This window comes from Camelus dromedarius, chromosome 3, assembly GCF_036321535.1.
Source record: "Camelus dromedarius isolate mCamDro1 chromosome 3, mCamDro1.pat, whole genome shotgun sequence".
Taxonomy (NCBI): Eukaryota; Metazoa; Chordata; class Mammalia; order Artiodactyla; family Camelidae; genus Camelus; species Camelus dromedarius.
The window spans coordinates 71,627,327-71,646,639 of NC_087438.1; positions in this window are offsets into that span (position 1 = coordinate 71,627,327).

Sequence of the window (19,313 nt, forward strand, 5' to 3'; positions counted from 1 at the left end):
CCTACAACCCTCATGTCTTACTTTTAAAAAGGTAAAACATAAACATTATTTAAAAATAAGACTATACTTTCATTATGTTTCAAGTATGTCTTAGTAAACCATTAGTAAACGCTCTTAAACATACTTCAGATGATGAAACCTCCCAGGTGGAATAAGAGACAGGATTGTGTAATGAAAAGAAGTGCTTCAGAGTCAATCACGGATTGAAATTCTGACCTGGCCCCTAACTCAAAGGGTGATTTTGGACAGGATATGTAAGCTGTCTAAGCTTAAATGCCCTTATATATGAAATGGGGATAATGCTATCAACTTCACAGGTTTGGCTATTGTGGGGATGAATAGCCTGTAACAGAGAGAATATAATTAAAATATTTAATTGTATGGTGGCATAAAAATCTCATAAATGCTTTTACTCTAACTATATGATTATTCTTTTACAGTGATTATTTCAGTCTATTATTTATGTAGAACTACTTCCTGATAGCTTGTTCTCTTTCTCTTCACCTTTCTCTCTCTCTGCCCCATCACTCTTTCGTGTGTGTGTGTGTGTGTGTGTGTGTGTATACAGTATACAATACATACTATATATAGTATAGATATGTATACATATTCTTTCTTTGTCACTGGCTTTGCTGATCTTTGGAGCCAGAGAAAAAACATGAGCTTGTAAAAGCAGTAGGTCTGGCTTTAGGGCGAATTTTAATAGATGAAGGAATTTAAAAAAGAAAAACAGACTGTTCATGAGTTTTCTACTTGGTTGTTTCTCTTTCACATGCTTGGCAGTCATGTTTCAGGAGGTCTAGAGATTATTTAGTGATTTTTTTCTAGTTTCACTTGTGATCTCTCATCTTGCGGGGTGAGGAAGGCAGAGCGAGTATGAGCCTACCTGTCCTGTACTTATGAGGAGGTTAGAGAGCTGAATGCATGTAAAGCCTTTAGAGTCAACCCACTTTGGGGGCACGTAATCATTTTATTGCCAGTTAAAAAGGTATGAGCTATTTTTAGATAATGAGAGCTTTTAAAATTGTAGGTCATTGTTGACTAGAGCTTTAACATGTAAGCTTACTGATTTTCTGTTTACTATATTCCTTCTTTATGAAATGAAGTGAGGCGACTGTATTTGGCCTGTATGCAGCCTGTAAATGGAGAAGCCGTTACTAACCTTTGATATGCCCTGGCTATGACAAGTAGTGAGTAGACTCAGTTCCTGCTCTCCCGGAATGTGAATGTGACATGATCTGTAAGCCAATCTCTTTCCATCTCACAATATTATAATTCTTTCCACTTGACAGTCATTTGATGAAAAATGAAAATAAACTTTTATAAAATCAGGAATTTATCCAATAGTTATTCTTAATAGGGAAGGGAGAAACTTTGCAGAATAAATTATTTCTCTCTAGTAGATTCTCCAGCTCATAAACCCTCACCCCACACCACCTCCTCTGGTGCTAAAGCACTGATTGCATTTACCCGTGTACATGGGCAGTGACGAGGGACGTGCTGCAGGAGTGCAGAGAGAGTTACAGATACATCTAACGGAAAGATGAGCGATGAGACACCGACACAGTGAACATTTCTGCAGATTGTGGAGTCACAACAGGAGGAGAGCACTCTGTGGAAATTGAAGTAAAATAAATCTTAAGACCAGCAGCTAAGATGACACCTAGAGTGTTGCTTTCCTCAACACTCCTGAGCCCCAAAGAAAACTAGAGCTAAGACTATAAAGACAGAAATACAAAGAATCTCTGCTAAACTTGGAGTGGTGTTCCCTTGAAAAGGAAAAATGATGACGCCGCCTAGCATTTCCCCTCTCCAGAGCAGAGCGGCAGCAGGCCTGTGTGCCCATGTCAGAAAGAAATGGAGTATTGATCCAGTTTTGTGAGCCCTCGAAACAAGAGGATTAGATCACCACACCGATGATTGTGAAGATGGCTTTCCTGGAGACCCAACCTGTAGCGCGGATATTGGCGACAGGAACGGTAAGATGAAGAAAATGATGACTGTGAACAGGGAATGAAAGGCAGGTAAAGAATGCAGAATGTTCAGGATAGGCTATTAATGTATATCTCGTGTGGAGCCAAAGGTCTGCTCTCTGTTAAACCGACTATAAAAAGCTTGCACATTGGTAAATTTTCTGACTTCAAGGTACAAACTATTGCATCAGCTTCCTGTGCCTAGTTCATACATATGATTTAACACATAGCAGAAGATTAATTTCTGGGGACAATTCCGAATGACTTTCATTTCTTGGCAGAAAATGAACCCTAAGCCAGAAAGCATTAGAAACCTGATATTGGTGTCTGTTTATAGTCAGCTCATGGAATTGGTCTTGCATAATGCATATTCTCAGCTGAAGGCTTACTTATTTCCACCCCAACTGTTTACTTCTCAGTCGTGTTCCTGTACGACCACTCTGTTAGGAAAATCTTTACAGTGCCAGTCATCGGTCATTCTGATCCCTGCCAAGTAGACTCATTACCCTAAAGTAAGCGAAAATAATACATCACGCATGACAAATTCAAATTCAAATAACTAGCTCAAGGAATGACTACAATCGTTCAATTAACCTGTAGATATTTACATCAGGTTTGTACTTTTGTTAGGTGAGGTTTGTAAACCGAACTATTTGAGAGAGTCATTTAAAGCAGATCAACACACAGTAAGTTTGCAGATACTGATTATTTTTCTTTGCTGTTTAAATACGACACTTTCCCATTAATTTAAAGCATTATGGTCTTAATCTGTGCTATTTTCAGTAAAAAGGAAATGATATATTTATTTCATTAAAGTCCCAATAAGACACATTTATTTTCTTGAAAACTAAATGTTTATGGTCACTCAGTAGCTCTAGCGTATACACTGGAATTAACTAATTCCTGTACTTTAGTATGTTTTCCACATATACAAGGCCCTCGCCTCTCATACTGAGCTTCTACTGAGCTCATGAAACTCTGGGAAACCTGGTTTTTGCAACCAACACTTACATGTGATTTTCTTTATGACAGAAAACTAATTAATTACTTCACACACGAAATATTACTGTTAAGCAGGTCAGAACACATCTATTATTAGTTGGTCACCATATTATCACCCCAGGTAGGAAAGCCACTTAAAAATCGTAAAAATCAAAAATTATTTTAACTCGGTGAATCTGTGAGCTGAAAGACTCCAGAATGCATTTCAAGAAGGCGTGGTCGCTTCCGCAGTCACCCTTCCCTGAAGGAGTCCGCGTGCCAGGACAGACGGAAGACTTCTGTCTATCAGTGTGGTAAACAGTCGCATGTGTTAAGGACACCATGACAGCATGTTTGTTTTCCGCTTTTCTAATTCTGGAGAAATGTTTCACAGAGCGCTCCATTTTGTGGCCTTCATCACTTTTTAGTATTTAACGTTACTTCTTTTCAAAATTTTCAAATATTCTTTTACAACATGTCATGATTTCCCACAGTCTACCATGTTTTACAGTGATTACATTTCAGGATGAGTGCTTCTCAATAGCATTTTGGGGAAGAGACAGGGCGACTGACCTCAAAAAGAACACGACATGGGTTTCCCTACGTCTTTCTGTTGGGAAGCCTTTCTGCTAGTATCATTATTATTGTAAATCATAAACTGTGCGTTTTTACTGAACGTTGTCTTTCTTTGTTCTCTTTTCTTTCGCAAGCTCTTTCTCATCTCTCTGCCTTAGCTCATTCTACTCTCTCTGTGCTTCTCCCTCTTACTCACCCATTTTAAAAAGTGAACTTCATTCCAACGTATTTATACAGCTTTACATAGCTTGGAACCTGTATTTTTTTATCAAATAATTTGGATCCCAAAAATGTTCTTCAATTTTTGATGCCAAGATAAAGAAACTTCACCAAGTAGTTTGTGCTGTGTTAACTCCTAGACCTTGTGCCAGAGAGAACACAAGAACTGAGGGTGAGGTTACCTTTCTGCAGGTACCAAACTCCTACTGCTTGGGGGGAAACATGAGGTAATCAAGACTCTACTCTCACTGACAAAGTTGGTATTTGAATCAAGAAACAGTCAAACAGAATCGACTTTTATGGAAGTAGCATAGAGGCCTGAGATTTCAATGTCTCATAATATCCCCCTTGTCATTCCTGCTCCCCAGAAAAAGCTCAATTAGTATGAGTCCCTCCTCAGATCCAATCTTCCGAGGCTGATCCAATTTCCTGTTGATAGAACTTCTGTTGCAACAAAAGTCCTGACCTCCCCGTTGCTCTCCTCACTGACGAAGTAAACGTGCTCCACAGTTCTCCTGCAGAGACTGAGCTTTCTGACAGTCAATGACCTGAAGAGCCCTCTTCTGACCCAATTTGAGGTTTATTAGCAGTACCTCTTGTATCGGGTTAAAAGAAATTCCAAATGATGGTTCTTACCTTTTACTGTGTTAAATATTCTGATTAAAGTTATTCTCTCCTCAGAAGAAAAAGTACATATGCCTGCCCAGACATGCTCTGTTACAATCTGTTGATTGCCTGAACGCCATACGGGATCTCACAACACGGACCATGGATTAAGACTTCCAGCTCCCCTAATGACAACTCAGTCCCCTTGTGGGAAGCAAACACAGGATTTTGTATCCAGGGAGATGCTCTTTTCTTTGATTTTCAGCCTAAAGTACCTGGTCTGAAGGGGTTAGGTAGGTATCTAACAGTTCAGAACAATGGTTCATCCTTTCTGATCCATCTTACAAACTGCATACATTCTGAAACATGTATATGCAAGTTTTAGACCTATATATCCAATTGTTTATAGTCATTTGCCTCTAAAGACCAACAGCACTTTAACTAGAGATGATCTCTTGTCACATAGCATCTGCCTTCCTCTATCACAGAGATTGTACATTTTTTGCAAATAAATTTCTAGATTTGATTTTGATCTTGCAGATGAGATGTCCTGATTTAATATTTGGTGGATATGGATGAGGTGAAGATTACCTGCCTTCTGTCATGCTTTCTGACAATCCAGGTGAGAAAGAAGTGAGTGAGTGTAACAGTGGACACCACAGTACGTGGTGAGAAGTTGCATGGATGTGAGAGACCCTAATGTGGAGAGTCAAAGTCCAGGTTGCAACTTCCTGATCTCTAGATCTGAACTACGGGGAAATGACCTTGTAATCAACAGAACATGATCTACCTTGACTCTCAACATCTGCAGACCTTTCCATGATTTGGTAAGCATCTAACTCTGAATTAATTTCCTTTCCATTTGAACCACTGGGAGTGGTTTTTGTTTCCTATCTCCTGAATTGAAACTTGACTGAGAGAGGATTCTAAAATGAATCCACCTACCTGCCTACCTACCTACCTGACTATTCCTTATCCTATGCTCCTTCAGTGTTCCCTGTCTCAGCAAATGGCACCACCATCCATATAGCTGCATAAGTGAGAAACCTAGGGACCGTTATCTACTCTTTCCTTCTGAACCATCTTCTCCAAATGAACCAAATACTAGTAAGTCCGTACTATTGTCTTCTCTAATCTTTATGACAAAACATAAAGTTATATCCACCGCTACTTCATTAGTCCAGGCTTTCATCATTTTGGGTGGTGTTGATTCCATTCTTGGCCTTTTTTTTTTCTTTTTGTTGCCACAAGATGGCTGTCAGGAGTTTCTGAAGCTATAACCTTCTACAGTAAATTCCAGTAAGAAAGAGAAAAAACACTTATTAAATAGAAAAAGGCCGAGAATACAGTCTCCTTTTTTTGGCTGCTCTGAGCTGGACCTTGTACCTACTTATAAAGTAATACAGTCGAGAAAGGTGGGATATGACAACTGGTTAAAACTGACCTGGTCAAATTTTAATCAAAGATGGGTCACTATAAGCCAAATTATAGAATCTGGGATACTTTTCAAAATAGTTAATGACAGGAAATGTTTTCAATGTAGCCTTTTCATTTGGCCTCCTTAATATTATCCCAGTGACAACTATAAAATGCAAATAGGAACTTGTCACTCCCTTTCTTAATTCTGTTAAGACCTGCACATTTCCCTAAGAATTTTGTCCAAATATCCCAGAAAAGCTTGCCCTTGCCTACTTGTCTCTCACATATAATTATCAGAAATCTACTACTGACACTAATTAAAACAGCTACCACTTTATTGAGCTTCACTACACATGCCAGAAAGTAAGCTAAATACTATATATACATAATCACATTTAACTTTCCTCACAATATCCTTATTCATTGTCTGTAATTGAGGACACTGAGGCTGAGAGACATGAGGCCATTTGATCAAGGTCACAGAGATAAATGGTGGAGCCAAACCCCTGGCTTTTCCACTCTACTCTTCTGCTCAAAAATTGTTTATTTCACACCATTAGAGAATCAAAAAATAGAAGAAGCTTAGAAATAATGTAGTCTATTTCTTTATATTTTATATGAGGAAATCAGTTCAGAAATGTCCTTTGGTCTAGAAAACAGACTAATAAGCTGGACTAAGCAAAACATGATTATATCTTAGATAATGAAGCTGTGAGAGAAGATGGATATGTGTTTATAATTGAAATGGTCTGTAAATAAGAGAAAGTAGTGTACAGTTACTAGGCTGTTAATCCAAACAAAAGAGACAACAGAAGTATCATGCTTATTAGCATCATGCCACCCCTAATAGAGATTTAATGAATTTCTTTAACCAATTATAATTTGAATCAAAAAAATATAACTGTGCATTACCATTTTCAAAGAGCCAAAATACTAACTCTATAGATGAAGACTTTCTAATGATTACATGTCCAGTAATTTTACTAAACACCAGTCTTGAACCATATGTAAATATATTACTAAAAGTTTAAACAGCTATAAGAAATCATTATGATGTACGTGAAATTGTACAATGTGATCTTGTTAGTATTAAAATCATACGGAAAGGAAATATTCCTTCTGAATAGTTCCTTGAATTTAGATAAAATTTGATTTTATCACAGAACGTTCTCTGATCATCTAGTAATGTGAAGATGTCTGGTTATTTCTCTTCTGGCTGTTCAGAGTTATACTTGTGTGCTCTTTTCCTGTAAGATGATATTTATCTTTACTTTCCTAAATAAGATGAAAAGAACAGACGGGGCTTCTCCCGGAGGTGGTTTTATCCATGATTTCCAATTTCAGCATCTTGAGTATTCCCAGACCAGAAGGTACTGTGACACTTGTCCAGCTTTGATTGTATCAAGGTAAGTTCCCAAACTGATTGTGTTTTCTTATTTGTGAAATCATTAATATCTTATGGGGAACAAACTTCCCAGGCAATAAGGAAGAAAATATACACATCACATTTTATTTCATTTCTGCAGTAACACATTAAATATTGTTTACAAATTTTTTTTTCTTTCTTTTTTCTTTTGGCTCATACTGCACAGCCCAATGCCAATTTAGGATAAAACTGGGTAATCATAATTGTACTTTTTGGCATACTAAATAACTGTTTGAATAGACTTAGGAGAATGGCATAATAATAAAATTTTCATTTATTGCAGTTATTATAGTACTTTCTTTTAGAGGTAATAATTCATCCTGTCCCTTAGCGAATTTAAAATCCTGTCAAAGGGATTAACTACCACATATTTAAGTCACTATACTTGCTGTAACATTAAAGAACTCTTGCAGAAATATACTGCTGATGTGTATATATATGAATTTATGAGGTTCAGGAACTAAGGTACATGTAATAATTTGAATCAAATAGAATTAAAAATTTCTTACATGAAAAGAATAATTCAAAAGTGGTGGCCAAGTCTATGTCTCTGATCTTAAATTATTTTCTTCCCATGCACAATATGATATAAAATAGAGCAAAACTAATGCTGTTACATAAATCATCCCAAACTATACTGGACTATCCTTTCAAGGATTTCCTTTATAGGGAACATCCTTCAAAGATAGCAGCACAGTCTCCCAGTGGAGTGAAAGGCAGACATGTCTACTGTCCATTGTAAAAGATTTGGGATCCCTAAGCTCAAGTTTCCTCTCCTGGAATAGTATTCCCCGCAAGTGCAGGGGACCTTGTCCTTCTCTGAATTACCCTTGATAACTAGGATCTGGGGAAACAATGCATGAAAAGGCTATTATTCTGTCTACGGTTATTGCTGCAAATAATAACATCCTTTTTCTACTAGGATCCGTGAAATGTGGCAGGCTAACTTTTTAGCATGCAAGTTGAGTGGTATTTCAGACTCAACACAGTTTTTGACAACCCATGTTGATAATTATATATACACACACACACATATATGTATATGTATATATAAATTCATGTATATAATTTTGTATATATATGATTCCATTTCATATATATTTATTTCATATATATATATATATGTAATAAAATGGATCATAGATTATGGTAACATTCTGGGAAGGAAAGGTGAAAGGGAGGGGTGGGGTCAAGGGGAATTTTAATTGAGGCTCTTCAGTCCTATCTTTTAAAATGATCTGAATAAAATGGTAACTTATTAACTTGGGTGTTGGATAAGTGGTTATTTGTTTCACTCCTTTCTATCCTTTTGTGTATATTTTAAACATTTCATAATCAAAACCAGGAAATATGATGAAATCTCAAATAATTATTGAGTTCCATAACTGAGCAGAAGTTTCTAGTCACCAAGTATCACAGTCACTCATCATTGAACATTACATTCGTTCACTATCTTATTCTCTTTTTAAGATAGCCCTTCCAAGGGGTTATCAAATGTAATTAAACAGCTACAATTACAAAAGACTTTTTTTTCTAGGAAAATACATTTTATCTTTAGGAAATAGTCATCATTATTAGAAAGACCCTCCTTATTTTTACCCACAATCTCATATATTTTAACCAGGACACCTGTGATATTTTGCACACATGCACACATACACATGTAGAATTTGGAGTCAGAAAATCTCAGTTCAAATGTAAAACTTGCCATGTTGCTAATTGTGTCATATTGCTGAAGGACCTGAACTCTTTTGAACTTAGTTGTTTCAATTATAACACTAAAGTAACAATACCTGTCCTTTTATAATTCCTGTAGTTGTTTTGAGGATTGAGTTCATTTATGTGAAGATTCTTTCTGAGTATTATAGACAATAGTGTTTATAAAGACAGTAGTCATGCTCCTTTACTTTTATCATCTTCCCATTTTTGTTTTATTTCAGACAAACTCAGTTTCACTAACCATTCTGCACAAAAGCTGTTCTGATAACCTCCTGCCATCTTGATCTTTCTCCCCTGAATGTGCTGAACAAGGACTCCTCCCTAAAACTACTTAAAATACAAACTCAAAACAATTCAAGGACAGAAAAAAAAAAAGCAACATAGTATTAATAACTAACTTTAAATCTATGATAATAGATCATAAAAAGACAAATGCATTTTGCATCTACTTTTCTAATTACAAAGAATAAAATGTTACTTTAAAACATACCAAAGTAGTTTAAGTTCTGAGTTAAAGCCAAAAAAATCAACTGCAGTCCAGAAAACTCAAAGATGTAAGAAATTTTAGTTTTAGGATAAAAACATGATGTAAAGCATGAATATAAATGTAAGTCAGCAAAAATAAGAGTACAGTTGAGATTCATGGCTTTGGAGCCAGACCTGGCTTCAAATTTGGACTGGGCTTTAGTAAGTCTATACCTTGGTTTCCTCCTCTATTAGAATATTGTAAAATATTGTAATAATTATTTCAAACTGTTAATCCCAGTGACTGCCAAGTAAGCAGTCAATAAAGATATCATTATAAACCAATTCATATATCATGCACTCATATAGACATATTTCAAAGTTACACAACATGTGGATATTCTTATAGCAATGCTGATTAACTAATTCTCTACCTTAATCTTGAAAAAATATGGGAACTTTTATAATTTTTCACCAGTTCAGAAAATTAGTTTTGCAACACTTTCTCATTTTCCTTTAATTTTATTTTAAACAGCTGTAAAACTGCTTGAAAACTGCTAGGGTTGAAAAGATTTAGTTCTTCCTTTCTAAAGAAATTATTTTCCTTCATAACACCAAATCATCAGTTATCAGATTGACCTTTAACTTCTAGTCTATAATTTACCAGGCAATTTAATATTGAATTAGATTTTTTTTTAATGTGAGCAAAAATTTCAGGTTTCAGTTTCTATGGTATTTTAGCTAGTGATGTTTGAGATGCGTATCATTTCTCTAAATAATTTATATGAACAGAAAACCCTTTTTCTTTAATATTTTGAAGTCTACCCTGTATGCTCCATAGAACAAATTTCAAATGTAGTAGCCCCATCAGTGATAATCAATTACATAGTCCAGTGTGTTTATGAACATGGCATTTCTGTATCTTAGCTTAAAAGTAATCTAGATTTAAGAATTCATCTCTTTAAAAATTTTTATTTTGTTAGCCATTTTTTTCCTTTCTTCCTTTTTGAGATCAGGTTAAATGTTATTGAGTCCTTTTTGGAAAGCAGGCACATGAGTCCTATATAATGATAAGAATTCCTGCTCTACAAAAACTCAAATTGCCTAATAGAGTTAGAATGAGAACCCATGGAACATTATTCTCTATAATGAAACCTGTATGATGTTGATGCACATCAGTAAGTTTTTAAGTAATTAAGATTGGATCCTAATCTCGCATAAACCACATCTTTCAAGGACTCAGATTTCCTTGCGTAAAATAAAGATGTTGGACTATATTGGTGTTTCCCAAACTTAAGTTTATTCATGTGCTATCCTTATAATTGATGAGACATCCACAAATTATTTATCTTATTTCCTTAATAATTTAACTAATTTGAATTATGTGCATGCCTATAATATTCTTCCATAAATGGAAACTATAATATTCTACTGTAAATGGAAAATCAGTATGACTTTTTATTAATAGAAGGTAACCATAAAATTGTAATTAAAATAGAGCTGGATAGTCTTGTGCAGGCGAGACTCATTCTGTTGTTTGATCTCTCTTTGGGGAAAAGGAAGATTAGCTCCTGTTAGAGCAATGTCAAAGACAACTTGACTCAAATGATCTATTTCCTAAACATAATCCAAATACTCAAAAGGGAGTTAAAAGGGGACTAAACCTCTTTGTGTTTACTTACCGCAGTGTCTATCAGGTATAAGCCTCTCACCAGGCTCAATGATTTCTCATGTGTGCTCTCTTTAATGGCCAGTGTTCCTATGATTTTTAATTGCAGAGAAAATTTAGGTGTACTAATTATAATGATGTTAGTACGGTTAATTATTTAGCTAAATGTAGTGAGCTCTTATTACATGCCAGGTAATGATCAAAGCACTTCATATGTTTTTCCCATTTAATCCTCAGAACAGCTCTGTGGGACAGGTGGCATTGTAATCCGTATGCTCAACGAAGAAAGACAAACAAAGGCTGCAGTCCATCACCAGTGAGACAGAGAGACAGAGAGAGAGACAGAGGGAGAGAGAAAAAGAGAGAGGGGAAGGTTAAAAATAGGTTCAAGACAATGAGTAGAATCTTAAATATATAATATGCTGAGAAAAACTAGACATGAATCAGGTAGTAAAGAAGTTTCTGAGGGTATTTCTCGAAGGACTTTTGACTTCAGATTCTGTATTTTTTGAGGACACGTAAAAGGACAAATCTCACACCACCACCAGTGCCGAGCATAACGTATGGCATAGTTGGAGAGCAGGCAGGTGGAAAGGGAGAAAAGAATCAAGAAAGCGAAAAGAAAAAAAACCCACAAAATAAAAGGCTAAGCAGATAAGAAAAACTTAACATGAACCACGCAAGTACTGTCAGGACACTTAGAGCCCAGAATTACTCGTGGGAACATCTGGATTATGTAAGTGTGCTGAGGCCTTGGCCCATCAGCCTGCCAAGACTTTCAAAATCTTTCCCACAAGCGCTGGGTCCGCCAAGCCAATGGGAATTCTTTTTATCAGTGACAGAGGGGGAGAATTCTGGACGGTGCTGGAGAAGCATGCCCAAATCAGCAGTCTACAAGAATATTTTATTTTCGATTACATGTCCACCATTATCCTTATATCGAGCGAATTACACTTTGAATTTATATACTGTGGGTGAACTGTTAACATGAGCATGAGATGAGATTGATTTAATTTGTCTGGAATAAGAATGCTATAACAACAATGGAAATAGAGCTTCTGGATTGTAGCCAAACAGTAAAACAAATTGATGGAAATTTACTTTTCATTATGTTTTGGCTTCATTTATATTGACATGACTATAGATACAGATCTTTGTGAATAGACTAACCACAATTCGGTGAAAGGCTATTTGATCCAAATGCAAAAATTAAAATACAGATGAGCTCTGGACTCTCCAGTTGCTTTTTATCTCAAGACTTCAGAACTCTTTCAGTTTTTCATAACTATAGAAAGAAATCGCTTGTAAAGGTTTGTATGTTGAGGAAAGAAGGAAGACTGAGTTTCTTTCATCTCTAAACTATCAATCATTAGATCCAGGAATAAACTACACTCCTGTTATTTTAATTAAGTTGGATTTCTTGCCAAGTTATGCTAATTATTATCGCTTTAAAACCAGTAAGACAATTTTTCTAGATACCACTTATCTATCATTAAATATCTGGAGCTTAGACAGAAACCCAGAGATAAGAAATAAAGTCCCTCATGAACTAGAAAGGAAGTAGGAAATGAAATAACTCAAAGCCCTTACATATTATCCATAAAACACCCTAAAGTTCCTCCTTTATTCACGGCCCCCCCTTTTTTTTTTCTCTTATTTTAGACATGAATCTAATGAGACTGTTCATTTGGTTTCTTAAGGCACAACAAAAACAGCAAATTAGGAGGAGGTAATTTTGTAAGAAGCAGGCAAATTGACAGTTGTAAGACTTGGCAGCTGAAAAATTAGAAGAGACAGTACAAAAAGAAATACTGCTTAAAGTTGAGAGAAGATGTCAGAGCATGACAGTCTGGGGTGTTCATTGAACAGGTATTCTTGGGACCTTGCTAAAATCAGGGGATAGTACAGGTCCCAATTAATCAAAGCAGAAGTTTATAACAGTAAGAGCTAAAGTGTTTTATATTCCCTATGTACTTTCACTGTAATTATATTAACTAGCCTTTAAGTAGTACTCATACTGAGATAGTGGCTGGTGAGATAATTTTTTTAGAAAAACCTGAACAGATTTGCAACATTCATTTAAGGGGTGACAGTTTGTAACAGACAGAAGGTCACAACCAGCAGGCCACTTCAAAAGGGTAGAAGGCTATTCTTATCATTTTGTCTGGAGCAGAAATAATGGATCATATTTACAATAATTTTGTTATGTTATTTGAGGCATAGTCCACGGACAGACTCCTTTCTTTTCAATAGTAGCCATATTATACATAATTCTCCAAGTATCACATGTTTGAATTACTCCAATGAGTATACATTGTTTTGGTAAAATCTTGCTACATACAGTGTGGTCCTTGTACCAGTGACATGAACATCAACTTTGAGTTTGTGTGAAATGCAGAACCCCAGTCCATAGCTCAAATTTCCTGAACTGGAAACACTTAACAACATTTAACGAGATCCCGGCTGATTTATACGTGCATTAACATTAGAGAGGCACTGTATAAACAGTACCATACCGATTCTGCGATACCTTGATTAAAAGTCACTGTTTATTTCAACACCTTCCTAAGTGGTGAATTGTATGATGCTTCCTTGAAAGCTTCAGGACTATGGAGCAGAACTTTACAATGAATGTTTCAGAACAAAAACACACACCTTCCTAATTTTAGGTATATTATCCTGTTAAAATACAGCAACACCAACAATATTCACAGACACTATGTTGACTCAAGTGAGTAAATCTTTAAAGTTAAATTACATTCAGTGTATTTACTTTAAGACAGTTCAAATGTTTATATTGAAATAGTTCTATTTAAAATGGTTAAAAATAATAACCTTTTGGTATCCATGTTGTATTGTACTTTGTTTTCTGATTTGCCAAATAAACAAGGTGATACTTTCTGTCATGCAGTTTCTGAGTACCAAAAAAGAGAGATGCTTTATTTTCTTGTTCTCAAGTACCTAGCAAGGTGTACCTATCTCTAGATGGTATTTGTATCTTCATATATGACACTGACCATTATGCTTTTTAAGATGAAGACATACTGGAGAAAGTAAAGCCAAGGGAAAGGAGGAGGCAGATTTAAGATTCAATTATTGAGAAATCTAGCTATAGCATTCTCAAGGATCTGGAAACTAAAACTTGACAGATCTATATTTGTACTTCTTCTGACCTTATAAATATTTACAATAATCGAATATTTTAACACTAGAATAATGTGATACATGTATTTAGGTATCTATATTTTGTATCTAGATCTACATAGAATAATTATTTTAATATCATAGAAAGCGACTGTGAAAGATACAATCATAACATTACCAGACTTTTATTGATTTGATTCAAGTTACAGTAGTTTAAATTTCTTTTCTACATCCCTCAGGCTCTCTGAACATGCAGAATCAACCAATCAGCAAGTATTTAATGGGTAATTTCTCTAAACTGATATTCTGTTGGTTGCTGAACAACATGGTAAAGTTTACAAGATATATTTTGATTTTTATGTTCTTTCTTGTTAGGCACTGTAGAATCTACTTTTACTTCTGAAAGCAGGGATAAGTTTATTTGCCAATAAAATGACATTAATGGTCTCTCGAGTAATAGATTAATGCAAGGTTAACATGCAGAGGGACTAAATTTTTCACTATATCATTAAGAACTTAATGATATTTCAATAAAATCTATATAAATCTTGGTCATGTACCAGATTAACAATTAATGTATAAAAACAGAGAAAAAGATAGATGTATATTTTTTGGTGAGCAAAAAATTATTATATGCAAGTATTATGTTAAAGTTGCATGCAAGTATTACATTTCATCACACCATTGGACCTAATCTATTAAAAATTTTACCGTGAGTATCAGCACTTAAGGCCCTCAGTATTACACTATATGCTATTTTAAGTTCTTAGGATCTCAATTAGATAGCTTTTTTTTTTTTGCAATTAACTTCCACGATTGGTTGAATTGTAATTATTAAATTGCACTTCTCGTTAAGAGTGTACTAATTTCCGATGAGATGTAGTTTAGATTTGGTTTCACTTGATAAGATTTAATTCAAAAACACTGATTGGTAATTAAAGACATTGCTCTCTATATGGAGCAGAACACTGTAACTGAAGGTTTTCTGTCTTCTTTCACTTTCTAATTTCCTTTCCTTCTCCTTAGAGGGAACTGTTTTATCTTTATCTAAAAACAGATCTACATAAAAATGTTTGTAGATGTTGATGGAAATAAAACCATGTAACACAGAACATAAATGTGTTGGGCAATGTTTGCACCACATCTAAAATACAACTTTTTTCTTCCTTTTTTTTTTGTGTGTGAATTAGTATTTGCCTTTGTATTTATTGAACCATTGTGACTTTTGAGCATGAAGTGCCCCAGGTGTTTGAAAAACATTATTTGAAAGAATATAAAAGAGTTAAAAAGTCCATTCCAGCACTGACTAATTTTAACTTTATAATCTTTCCATTCTTGCAACTGTAGTTGGGGAAAGAAAGTTCATGAGAGTCCATCACTGAAGTTAAAGTGGTTTTTGCTTGGCACCAGAGTCTTTCACTGAATTGTAGTTTACAGGTTTTAAGAGGGCACTTAAATCCCTAAAGTAGCTTATGGCATGAAAAGTCTTAAGAATGGTTCTATATATTAAGTGATCATTATCTCAAGAGCAAAGAGCTGCTGTAGTTAAATGAAATCACAATAATATCAATGAAATATACATTCCCTAACTGCATTTATCAATTGTAGGAAACTAACATATTTATAAAAATTGAATGTAGCTAAAAATGGTGTTTGGGGAGAAAACCGCATGTTTTCCCACGTACACTGAATATGTAATTCCTGGCATTATATCTTGAAGAGAATGCTATTTTATTTGCATACTTGAACATGCAAATTCAGGTGTCTACTCAAAGGTCACCGTGGTGGGATGTGCCCTGACCACGTTACTTAAATTTGCAGAAGAGTGATAATAACCAGCACTCTGGAACAGGAAGCCCTAGACTCTCCCCTCCCACACACCCACCGACACACCAATTCAAAAGCAGCACACAGATGAAGTCCCTTTGTGAGACAGGCAGAAACTACCCAAGAGGTTCCTGTACTCCAGGAGAGTGTGAAGCCAGCGACGTCAGGAAGGGCAGGAAAAGTGGGGACTCCCGCTCACCAAAATCCACACCCTGGCACAGTCACAAGTGATTGGAAGGGAACCCTCAGCTCCCAGCTTCTCTCTGAACAGCAAAGGTGTTGGACTACATATCTCATGCATTTGTCTGAGTACTACCGGAAGTACCAGGTTCTATTTTACCTGTCTCATAGAGCTAATGGGGCCCAGCATACACTAGTCTCTTGGGAGGGCACACACACACTAGTACATATGCACTGATATATATATATATTACATATGTATACAATATGCATATAATATATATTCAATATACACACTATATTATATATAACATATTTACTACATATAATATACTATATATATTATATACAAATATATATATTAACAACAAACTATTATAAAGGAAATTAGGACAACGATCTTACTTATGATAGAATCAAAAAATAAAATACTGAGGAATGAACTAAGAGAGTGAAGGACTTGTACAAAGAAAACTATAAAACACTGGTGAAATAAATTAAAGAAAACACAAATGGGAGGATATTCTGTGTTCATAGACTGGAAGACATAATATCGTTAAAATGTCCATACTACCCAAAAGTGGTCTGGCAGATTCAATGCAATCTCTATCAAAATCCCAACTGTATTTTTTATGAAAGCAGAAAAAAGAATTGTAAATTTCTTATGGAACCAGAAAAGATCTCTAGATAAACCAATCTTGAAAAAAAGAACTAAGCTTGAGGTATCTCACTTCCAGATTTCAAAATATATTAGAAAGCTGTAGTAACTAAAATGGTATAGTATTGGCATAAAGATAGATATATAGACAAATGGAATAGAGTAGAAAACACGGAAATAACTCCACACATATATGGTCAACTGATCTTTGATAAGGGTACCAAGCATACACAATGGGGGAAGGATAGACTCTTTAACAAACTGTGCTGGGAAATTTGGAGATCCATATGAGAAAAAATGAAACTGGACCCTTATCTTTCACCATATGCCAAAATCAACTCAAATGAATTAAAGTCCAGAAGACTTAAAGTTATAGACCGTAAGACCTGAAACTGTACAATTTCTGAAGAAAAAGTAGGGGAAAAGCTCCATGGCATTGGTCTTGGCAATGATTTCATGGATATGACACCCAAAGCACAGGCAACAAAAGCAAAAATGGACAAGTGAGACTACATAAAACTAAAAAGCTTCTACACTGCAAAGGAAACAATGAAAACAGTGAAAAGGTAATCTACAGAATGAAACAAAATATTTGCAAACCATGTATCTGATAAGGTGGTCATTTACAAAATATATAAGGAACTCCTACAACTCAAAAGTAAAGTAATAATAATAACCTTGGTTTAAATATGGGCTAAGGATTTGAATAAACATTTCTTTAAGTAGACCTACAAATGGCCAACTAGTATACGGAAAGATGCTCACATCACTAATCACGAGGGAAACGCAAACCAAAATCACAGTCATACCAGTTAGGATGGCTGTTATTAAAAACACAAAGGAGACAGCAAGCGTTGTAGCAAGATTGTGGCAAAATTTGAACCCTTGTACACAGAGGAGGGAAGGTGATGTGGAGACAGAGGTAGAGATTGGAGTGATGTGGCTACAAGCCAAGGAATGCTGAGAACTGCCAGCATTCACCAGAAGCTAGGAGAGAGTTGTGGAGTGAATTCTCCCTGACCATGTCAACACCTTAACTTTGAACTTCTGGTCTCCAGAAATATCAGAAAATAAATTTGCTGTTTTAAGCTAGCAAGTTTGTGGTCACTTGTTATAGCATCCTTAAGAAAGTACTGTGAGTTTGCATCTTTTTTATATGGGGTAAATTTTTTTCAATAGTAGTAAAATAATCCTCCACAAAGTTAAAAACCTTTAAAATGCTAACACTGTTCTTTCTTTTTACACGTCAATATTAAAGACTTAGCTATTTTGTTACTTAGCAAAAGTGACTTAACAGTGACCAAAACTGAGCAGCAACACAAATTTGCAAGTCAAAACTGCCACGTCCATCTGGTATAGAGAAGAAAATTTTTCATTAGCTCCTTTTGGTAACTTCATTTAGTAACTGCGTAAGTTTATATGTCCAGGGATTATCTGCAGGCCTGTTTTCTATCTTACTGTCTCAATATCCTGACTGGGACACATTAGCAGAAGATCCAACAGTTCTCTCACTTTTATTGTATAAAATGACGTCTTCCTGACAGCTCCGACAGCACTTGTGATTTATCTAAAAATTTATCATTATGATTTATTATTGTGATTTATTAGTAATTTATTTCTTATATCAATATCTCCTTTATTTCCATAAATGGTTATATGGATATTTTATTAATATTTGATGTCCCACAAGTATATATAATTTTCTCTCAAATAATACAGGTTCTTGGAAGCAAAGACCATACCTTATTCACAGCATATAGCGCAATGTTTTGCATAAGCAAGGTGCTAAAACTGGGTTGGTTTGCTTTTATTAAAAAGGAATTTTGAGCTTATATTTACACAATGAAAAATTTTTTCATAGTATTCTTCATGTCTTTGCTTGTGTCAATTATTTTCTCCTATTATTGAGTAATACATTTACCTCTGCTTTGTATCTTTGGAGGGTTATAAATTAGTTTGGAGAATTGGAAGTTCAAGAATTGAGAAATAGGAGCTGCAAAATAAGTTAACTCCAGTTTAACTTCTATACACAGAGAGGACTATCCACGCTACTATGGAAAACCAGGCTTCTTATTACATGTCATAGTGCATCCCTCTTACGTACTCAGGAACTCCTAGCAATTCTTCCCTCACTTTCCACATCATAAAAATACCTACTGGATTATCACCAAATCAATCAACCAACCAACCAACCAATCAATCAATCAATCATCAATCAGCTAAACAAACATACACACTGACAACAACAGGAGAAATCTACTTTTGCTGAGTCTATATACCTTCCATCATGAAATCCTGTTGGCTCAAATTTCAAAATATAACCAGAATCTGACCTTTCCTTACCATCTGCACCGTTACCATACTGTTCTGGGCACCATCGTCTCTTAACTACTACATACTTGCCTCTCCAGTGATACTTTCACAACATGGTAGTCAAAGTGATCCTTTAAA